Genomic DNA, 10,968 nt, shown 5'->3' with positions numbered 1-10,968 from the left:
AATAATATCTGTATCCTAATTCACTTATCCATCCTAAATAGTCAGATTAGAATTAGTGCTTCCTAAATCTAATTACGCACTTGGCTGAGTAAATATTCACACTTAAGACTAAAGTGTTGTTTGTTTGTATTTGGGATAGTGCACACTAATGAACCACATAAGTATGTTTATAAAGTTAGTTTACATACAGTTTGCATTCCACAATCAAATAATGTGAAGCAGAGAGCCTTTATATAGTCAGTATCTCAGTGGTCAAGATATGCATGGAGTCTCAAAGCAAGTGTTTCATAATAGTGCACTCTGCCCCAACGAACAAGAGCACATTGACCTTAGAAGCACAGAGAATAGAAAGCATCCACAGTTTATCCTACTTACTCTGTTCCAGTCCATGCAACCTAGTATTTCAAAAATAGCATGGCAGAGAGGATGCTGTGTGTGTTTGTGCACATGTTGGGTTAATGTAGAGGAAAAAGACCTGCTCAGAAATGAGTGTGGAACAAAAGAAAAGCATTAACAAAATTCATCATCTGTCTGAGTGTCATGATTGAGTTAATTACCTCATTACTCAAACACACATCCACAAACAGACGGTGATATTTATATTGTCATATATGGAGTGGCTGCAAGGGTGGGGATATAAAATTATGGCTCTATGCTTCTGTCTTTTCTTTCCAAAACAGATGCATAACAGACAATGAGTAACTCCATATCTGAAAAGTTTGAAACATACTCTAACCAAGTACGTAAATATAACGTTTTACTGCGCAATAAGGATTTTACACACCACTGCATTATAAAATGCGTTAGAGTGCGCTTCTTAACACAATGCAAACAAGACTTTGACCAAATGCTTGCGTCTGCCTTTGAGTATACATGTAGTAGAAATATTTATTTCTGCCCTTAAATTTCACAACTTGCACCTGGTGGTGTGGCAGTTGGCCCATTAACCAGGTTAACAATGCAACTTTCCCCTAATTACAATACAACATTGAATAGGTTTATAATAGGAAACTCGGTTAGACATATATTTTCTACAAATCTTCTTACAACACCTGGTCCAAAATTAATTATTATGACTTAATATAAAATATTTCTTTAATTTTTAATGGTTTGTCATTGACCCAGGACCACATATGAGATACTGTTTGAAAGCTTAGAATCTCTACTTTCTGCAGATATGCATCACTTTAACATATATTTTACTGTAAGAAAGTTATTTACACTTAATTTACACTATCACCCCCCCCCCATATTTTTTGTATAAATTAATATTCACATATTTCATGTGTTCAATTATCATCATATATCCAACAATCAGCGAATGAATAATGAGGTAAAAAAACCGTCTTTTTCAAACGTATGTGAAACTTGAGCGTGAACTGCCTCAGATAGCACAGATAGCCACAAATGCTACACCATCTTTTATCTTAGCTCCTACTCTAAACAATGAGTCAATGTGCAAAACAAAAAAAAAGTATTTTTATATGAAAAATGTATTTTCACACCCTTCAGTAAAATAAGAATAACTTTTGAATGCGACATGCTAAAGAGTTCATTCTTTTTTTGGGTGTTTACTGTCTGCTGCTGCTAACAACCAGACCTGTCTGCAGTCTGCTAGAGCACACAAAACCAGAGATATCCACTTTCAAAGACAGTGTTAACAAAACACACAAAAAATTGGTGTTTCATTGTATGAAAAACAACATAAATAACAATATTTGTCACAAACAGCAGCTTTTTATGTAACTTCAAAGGGTTTTCTGTAAAATTATATAAAGAAATTGCATTTATTCCACCGTATGTGGTTATGGGGACACTTCAAATATTTTTACAAAAAGAGTATTATTCCTCCCTTCAGTTGGAGTAAAATAACTTTGCATAGATTATGAAAGAGAAAAAAATATTTTTTCCTCTGTAAGCTGACAATGGCTGGAATCAAACACAACTGTCTGCAGGTTTTGTTACCACTCAGGGCCAGAGTTATACACTTTTAAATACAGACTTTAGAAAAAAAACATCAAAAAGTGCCTATTTATTTTTATGTTTATTAGAGGACTGACAACACATACAACCATGTTTAGCACTTTCAACAGTGTTTTATGTAATTTCAAAGGGTTTCCTGTAAAATGATACCAAACTTTTGTATGTATACCTCTGCATGTGGGTATGGGAAGCTTTTGAAATTGGGTAGGCCAAATCCAGGCGGAATTCCCCAAAATAGCCTCAGAGTGTAACAGGTTTTAAACGTTTCCATTTGGGGGCTAAAGTACTCATATATGTAAACAACACTTAAAATATCTGAATGTCATTGTATAACTAACATCACTTAATTTGCTATTATTGCAATTAATTATCGGTGCTGTTTCCTATAGCTCATTTGGTAGAGCCTCATGTTAGCATTAGCAATGCAAAGGTCATGGGTTTGATTCCCAGGTATCTTATTTTTTTATTTAATGCACTGTAATTCACTTTGGACAAATTTTCATATCATGTTCCACTAAGTAGACCCAAGTAAAATTTGTTTTGTGAACGCTTATGTTAAAATGACTGTGAATGATAAATTCTAAATTAAATTTTAATCTACTTAATTCTTTATAAGTGAACTGCACATAGACTGGTGATGTCTAGACATCTGCATCACTGCAGTAGTTCACTCGTAACCATGGACACACAAGCTACTTCCTACAATTTAATTGAATCCCCCACATTTATTGATCTGTATGGACTCTGCTGATAGAGTGAGGGGTGAGAAAAACCAAAGAGAGATCATGTTGGTTCCTTTTAAACGATGACAAAACCACAGCCTATCTCATAGCGTTTTATGCACTACAATGCTTTATAATCTGTTGTTTTGTCTAAAAATCAATAGCATAATTAATTTAAGAATACACGTGAAATGTCTGTGAAATCCAGGCTCATAATCTAATAATGAGGAGCATAAAAGTTTAATTTAAAGGATTTCGCATTGATTTTAATCTTTGACATGTCCTTATTCAGTCAATATTAAAGATATCAAGGTTATATTTTCACAGAATGTTCTTTACATTATGTAGGAGGATTTTATTTAGAAAAAGGAAGATTGGAGCCCATTGTGTGACCTAAAATGATTAAAATGAAGCATTAAAATAAGATAAAGCAACTAAGATAGATATGTCCCCTGCTGAAAAAAAACAAAACCATTACAGAAAATTCTAATGGTTTCCAGGAAACAATAGCTTTTACCACTAAAACCACTAAACTGTAGTGTGTTTTGGGCTATATTCCATTAGAACCAATACAAAGAACCAATAGAACCAATACATACCATTAGAGACCAACAAAAACCGAAACACTGTAGTGTGTTTTGGGCCATATTCCATTAGAACCAATACAAAGAACCAATAGAACCAATACATACCATTAGAGACCAACAAAAACCGATACTCTGTAGTGTGTTTTGGGCCATATTTCATTAGAACCAATACAAAGAACCAATAGAACCAATACATACCATTAGAGACCAACAAAAACCAAAACACTGTAGTGTGTTTTGGGCCATATTCCATTAGAACCAATACAATTCCCAATAAAACCATTAGAATTTACTGTAATGGTTTTATTGTTTTTTTTCAGCAGGGTCTTAGTGTTTGGTTATTTATTTAATAAATATCCTGTTATGCCAATCTCTAGAGTATTTTATTTGGTGCAATAATATTAGACAATGGGGGCGGGGCTTAAAGTTATAACTATACTGAAGTGTTTAAGAACAACATATATAATCAATACTAGAGAAAAACTATTTGGTTAACTGGATGTTAACCTCGTGGCTATGTGAACTCAACATCGTGTCCGCTTGTGCCTCCTTGTGTCTGAGATAATGTAACCAGCGCGTGATATTTATTTTTTAAAATGTTGTGTAAGTCTGCCATCTATTGGCGCGAAACGGAATAACCTGTTTATCCTGAGGGGTTGAGAGCACATGTGGCGTCGTCTGCACCTAATCTGAAGGTAACACAAAATATCACGTTTTAAGTCACAACAAAGTCTAATAAATAATATTTAACGAAGTTTAAAATTAAGTAATAACGTTGACGACCATTCTGACTCGTGTCGTCAAATATAACGAGAAAACAGCGTGACATTAAATTAACACATGTGGCGTCGTCTGCACCTAATCAGAAGGTAACACAAAATATCATGTTTTAAGTCACAACAAAGTCTAATAAATAATATTTAACGAAGTTTAAAATTAAGTAATAACGTTGACGACCATTCTGACTCGTGTCGTCAAATGTAACGAGAAAACAGCGTGATATGAAATTTGGATTGTCAGTTACGGATAACGTTAAGTGTAAATTACACACTGATGGAGATTGTGATATTTTAAAGATTCACGCTTTTATGCTATAAATATTTCAGATGAAACTGTGTTTTGAGTGATTTTGGGATGCAGATGGAGGTTCAGTAGGAAGGCCAGGCCTGAGTTACTACACGTGTTGAGAAATAAAAATCGATACACCATCATCGCGGCAGAGGAATGTAATCCTGCCTGGAGCATCTGCTCGTCAGATGTGCCGACAGAGCCCTTTATACCGTGAAATAGAAAATCCCCCCTGTCATCCCCGTTTGCTTTATTTACTGCTGTGTACGACAGTGATAGAGCAGACTAGACGCGTTCGCATGCAGTACCACTGCTCACTGCCAGATGGCGCTTGGGAGTAAAATAATTTTACGTGTACGAATGTGTACAAAAATTGGTGTTTTGCCAACGAAATTGGTCTATATTTATTTAAAAGAATTTTGAGTGTTTATTAACAGTTATAGGATAAAAATATCAGGATAACAGATGATTATTTATATATATAAAAAAATAAAAATAAAAAGTATGTAGGGCAGTTATCAATATAAATTGCCTTTAGTAATTTTAGTTACATTATAATCACATTGCAGGATTAAACTATATTTAAGTAAATTTATTATAATAATTGTTTATATTATCAATGCCTTATAAAAGTGAGATTATATATTTTCATGTATATTTATATTTATTTATTGACGTTTACATTTAGGCATTTATCAGGCGATTTTATCCATGCGCCTTACAGCAGTAAGGAAGATAGTTATGTATAAATATTAACACTTAAATATTTATAAATTAGAAATGTGCATATTTAAAATGTTTCTATTTGTAGGCTATTTAAATTAATTTGTCATTAATTTTGGATTATTTTAACATATATCATATATTATATAACATAACATATATATATCATTTTTAACCTAAATTTTTGATGGTAACCAAAAACAATTCAGCTACATGGTAAAATATAATTTTCTGCATTGCTACCTTACTCAAGACTAGTTATTTTATCATTTTTTATATGTGTAAATAGAAACGAGATAAACGTATGGTATTGTGTAAAATTCTGTATTATTGTAGTTATATAATGACGAAATACGGTTATTTAAAATCTTAATAAAAAAAGGAAGGCATACCCCATAACACTTGATTTATTTGTTGATGTTTATTATCGTAGCGTCATCATTATGTTGACACCTAAATGTGTGAATTAAGGGGAGCTGTCATTGTTTATGCGCACAGCAGAGGGCGCCATACAAGGATTCCTATACGTCAAGTCATATGAAGATAGAAGGAGTTCAATAGCCTCAGTCATGACACTGTAACAGATAGATGACCTAAAAGACCTGTATTTGATAAGTGCAGCACAGAGGGAAGCAACTTTCTTCTGTTCCTAAATCCTTTCATCTCAATTTAAACCAGCCTTTTCATAACCCTCCGCTTTCTTCTCCTTTCCATCTTATCCTCTTGACAATATAGTCTTTGCTTTTGCTTTATTTCTGCCCCCTCACCTCTTTCTGTCCGTCTCGCTCTCTCTCTCCCGCTGTGTCGTGAGGTGTTATGTGTCCGTAGTCCATGTGTGTAGAAGTCTTTAACATTCTTTCAGCTGCAGAAGAGAGAGAAGCTGGCACTGTACTGGATATATACATTAGATATGCTTTCTGTCTTTTTATGCCCCCCCTTCCATCCATCCACCTGCCCTTCATGTCGCTGTCTCCATAGCGTGCATTGCTTTTGATGTAATGTGCCTCATTTTTAAGTTGCTTGTAAATGACCGACATCGATTGAGTGACAGGCAGAATTTGGCTGTTGCTGTGGTGGTGTATCATGTACGGTTTATTGGTTTAGGCGCATTGGGATTATATAATGATCGGCAATTACAAGCGTTTGAGGTTCGGGGACGACGGCGCGTTCACGGTCAGGTCAACCGAGACCTCGCCTTCAACACACGTCAGAGTCAGAGGTCATTCGAAACGAGCGCACCGAAAAAAGCGAAAAGTGGGAGTGAAGATGATGAAATGGAGAAAGGAAGAGCTTCGATGGTGACCTCCAACCCCACGTCTTCCTTTTCTCTTTCACTCTTTTATTCCCACCCTATGTTTCTTTTCTCATCCTTCTCTGTGAGCCTTTGTGTCCAGCAATGATCTGACCGCAGGCTGCGACCTCTGCGACCTCTACGGGGGTCAGATGGCGGCCATGGCGACAGAGGGGTCAGTCTGCGGCCTGGGTTCACCTCTCGGTCAACATCAGGTCACATTTTGGTCAACATCAGTGGTCTGTTCAAGACCCTGAAGCAACAGAGATGCTTCGGTTGGTCAGCGTGCGTTGCATCAAAGGACAGGTCTTGTGTTTCAACTAGTAACTAGTCCTCTCGTATTTCTGTACTTCTTTATGTTGAATTAAGATGTATGCGTTGTTTTGTTTACGCAACGTGCTCGCACTTTAGCTTTCCTCTTTTTTTATAGATTTGATCATTATATTTAAGTTATATAAATTGCAAGGAACAATTTTAATAAATAAGTATTTTCTCTATAAAATAATCAATTATTAAAATAAGGATTGTTTACCGGAGGCCTAGTAACCTGAATATAACCCCATGGTTCAGATCGACGTGGAGGTCACCTAACGGGCAATTACAGGGAATTTTCCCAAAGCATTGGCAACCTATGACGTTGCCTGGTTTCCACCATTCTAATACATATCTGCCCTCGCCATGACCTGAAACCCGGGGTCGTTCAGAAGTCATCCGTGTATTCAAAAGAGCCCGAGGTGATTCAACAAGGTTCATACGCTGAGAGTTTGGTCTTCACCCAAGCATCAGTCGTCACAGGTCAGTCAGTAGTCAGCATAATTCTGCATAAACCTAAACGTTCGATAACATTCGTGATAGTAATGGCTTGACCCAAATAATTACCAGTGACCTCTGTGTAATGCACGGCAAAGATGTTTGTCTCGCTGTAATGTAACAAAGCACTCATATGGAAGATCCCTGAAGTAGATGCCTTATATTTGCATGGTGATTGTGTTGCAATCACAATGGCAGACAATTATAGTCACTAAAGATGAAGACATGTCTGCAAGTTTCTGTGTAATTGAACGATGCGTTTATAATACCTTATTTTGAGCTAGGTTTGCAAAATTCTGGGAATTTTGGAAACTTTCCAAGGATGAGTCAGATATCTACGAAGAGCTAATGGGTGTCATTTACTAAGCATGCGTGCGTACAAATTTGTTCGTAAAATGTGCGTACGGACGTTTTAACTTACAAATCATGATTCAACAAAAACTTTCATACTAAAATTTTTTCTAAATGTTTGCAAAAACGTAAGAACAACTTGGATGTACGCACACGTATGCAATAATCATGAATAAGGAAAAAAATATATAATATATAACACAAATATATATTATAGGGTTATTTTCCTTGCTCATGATTATTACGCACGTGTGGTCTAAGTTTTCTTCTAAATTTAAAATAAAATTTAGTATGAAAGTTCTTGTTGAATCATGATTTGTAAGTTAAAACGTCTGTACGCACATTTTACAAACAAATTTGTGTGTACGCATGCTTAGTAAATGAGACCCATTGTTTGTATGTGATGCAGTTTGTATAAAACACCCAAAATGTACAAATAGTTTCCTTTAGTTCTTTAGGCTTACAACTATTTTCCTGAGCTTTGCATCCTTATTTTGGATGGTGCTTCATCTTTTGAGTTTAACTAGAAATCTTTAATATTTAACTTAAGGTTTGTAATTGAATTTGTGCTTTAAGTTCTTTGGATACCCTTGGTGATGACATCTCTGTAGCAGCAAGCTGTTTTTACCCCATTGCTCCTATCCCATACATCAGTGAAAAAATCTGAATTTTCACACACTTCGATTAATATTCATGTGACCTCAAATTCACCCGAAATGGGACTCGGGTCGTCTGGCGGTCAGCGGCGTAGGGGCGCTCCATTCCCCGAACGCTTTGCCACAAAGGAACGTGCAATCACCGATCGGTCTGATCATTCAGATAAATAGGCCGCGTGTTCTTGACCTGCGTCTGACCTGCGTGTAATCCGGTTCACCCGCCGGTCAGACGCCGGGGTCGCGTTACGGCCGGAGTTCCCGTGTTCCTTCCGAGCCACCGTAGGTGGACGGCGCATCCGTGCGGTCCGATTGGCTCTCAGGCAGGCCCGGGGCTCATCTATCCAACCTCTAATCATTACGGATGGATGTGAGCGCCGTAAACAGACATCATTAGGGCCACTCCACACATCCACTCACGTCCACTTTAAACCGCCATTACGACCCCTCAGAAGCATCAGTAACGCGCTTCCCTAGGGAGAGGAGAGGGGGACAGGTAGAAGGATGGGGTAGTTTTGAGGCGGTCTTCTATCAGTTAAGTGTGCGGGGCTGACAGAACCCGGCTCATTTCTTCATCCACATGCTGCCGTGATGGTCGGGGTATTGACTGCAGGGACGTGATGCCTGATCTGTTAAGCGTGCGGTGACAGCGTGTCCATGCTGGTGTGTGAGCACAAGTCCCCTACAGGAACAGCCAAAGACAAAGCTGCACAAGACAGCAATAACAAACACACGGATTGATCTTTCCGTGCCGTTTGTCTCATTAGTCGGAACAGAAATGATCAAAGGCTCGGAGTGAATCCTTCATTTTTTCATTTTGTTATTTAAAGGCATAGTTCACCCAAAAATGAAAATTCTGTCATTTTCTCACTCTCATGTTGTTACAAAGCTGTATAAATGTCTATTTTTGATGAACATGAAGGAAGATATTTTGAGGAATGTTTGTAATCAAACCGATTATGAGCCGCATTCACATTAATTGTAGGAAAAAACTATGAAAGTGAATGGGGAACATTCCTCAAAAATCTTCCTTCGTGTTCATAAAAAAATTTTTTTTATACAGGTTTGTAACAACATGAGGTTGAGTAAATGAGTACATTTTCATTTTTGGGTACACTATCCCTTTAACTTGCTGTATTGTAGTAATATTCAAATCTAAATCTTTTAAATTATAGGTTTGGGGTGGGATTAATGCAAATGCACGAGCCACCTGTGGTTGTTAAATTGCATTACAAGGTATACATTTTTATCATCTTGTATGTTCCTTGAGTTCGAACCCATGAACTTTTGCTCTGTACACAGGAGCACAAAGTTAATTTCTCACGTTCATTAATTATAGGATTGTTTGCGTGATATTTAGAGCCCGATATCTGAGTAGCAAGGTGCTGATGATGTTTAACTGTGTATGTGTGTTTTCGGTATAGGAGGAACGAAACAGGTTCAACGGCGGGGCAATGGCAGACCCCCTGTTCTCAGTCATACTCGGTCCCTCAGGGCACACCATGCAGCATGCTGCTTTTGAACGGCACGCGTGTGCGTGTCAGGGCGTGGAGTGCACCGGGATTACTAAAGAGTGGTCGAACGTGAACGCGAAGAAAGGAATGTAGTAGGAATATTCAATTCGCCAGAACGGAACAACGGGACGGTACCCGGAAAGTTTCGTGCCCATCCTTTCTCTCTCTGCCTCATTATCTTCTGTACAATTTGACACATTAATGAGCGAGTGTGCGTGTGTGTGGCGGCGAGACCGGCTCTAAACATCTGACATCATAGACGCACCATGTGGCATTGCCATAGAGATATTTTTAACCAGCAGGAAGCCGGTCTTTCCTGAAAGCCCTATTCCTCATACCTCTCGCTCGCTCTTTCTCTCTCTCTTTCCACCTGCTCTTCACCCCATCAGCGGTAGGGTCGTCGCGAGGTCAGGAGGAAAAATGAAGCGCCTCCGCTACGCTGCGTAATGCCCCTCCGTGCCTACTGATGGAATGCTTTGCTTCTTTCTTTCTTCCTTTTTCATGCTCGTTCGTCCCTCTTTCTCCCCCCATCTACCTTGTTTCCTGGCCTCCTCTGCACGCACCTGAGCATCTTTGTTTTAAAGGCCTGGAGGTGTTTAAGTTTAGACCGTGATGCTGATCCAGAGTGAATTATATTATGATGCTTTGATGATTAGTGTCATATTTAAAGGCGATGATCGGTGATGTTCCAGGGTCCGGTTTTAAAGCAAACGTCTATTCGTAGTTTTATGGTTCAGGGGACTCTGCGGACTGGTCCATTTATTCCTTCTGTGTAGTTTAAACATTTATCGGGTATTAAAAATATAAACTGCCTACTGCTCGAGTAAGTGCAGGACGGAAGCTCGTAATCCGGACCCATTTTTTAGGTGTAAACACGTCCTTACCCGCTTCTTCAAGCGGTCCAAACAATAAGATAAATGATGCATACGAGCCTGCACTGTGATCTCTGGGGGATCGAGCCTTAGGGGCCTTCCCGAAACGTCACGGCGCACAGGTTAAATATTTTCATCAACAAACTCCCTGAACTCATATTCCTACCATTCATTAACAAGACTCTGTGATCTGGTTTTTATTCACCCCTAAGACATGTTTGTGTAAAGAGGCGTGCCTGGACTTCAAACCTAGATGGGTTAAAAGAAACAGGAAGATATCCCGAGGCCGTAATGCCCGGTCCATAATTTCTAAGCCATTGGTCTGCTTCAAGGTTGGTTATTTTAGGACAGCGTTGCTCTTTCTAACGGAACGCATTGTTTTGATTGGAGGAGC

The sequence above is a fragment of the Misgurnus anguillicaudatus genome, chromosome 19, assembly GCF_027580225.2.
Source record: "Misgurnus anguillicaudatus chromosome 19, ASM2758022v2, whole genome shotgun sequence".
NCBI lineage: Eukaryota > Metazoa > Chordata > Actinopteri > Cypriniformes > Cobitidae > Misgurnus > Misgurnus anguillicaudatus.
Note: the sequence above shows the minus strand (reverse complement) of the source record.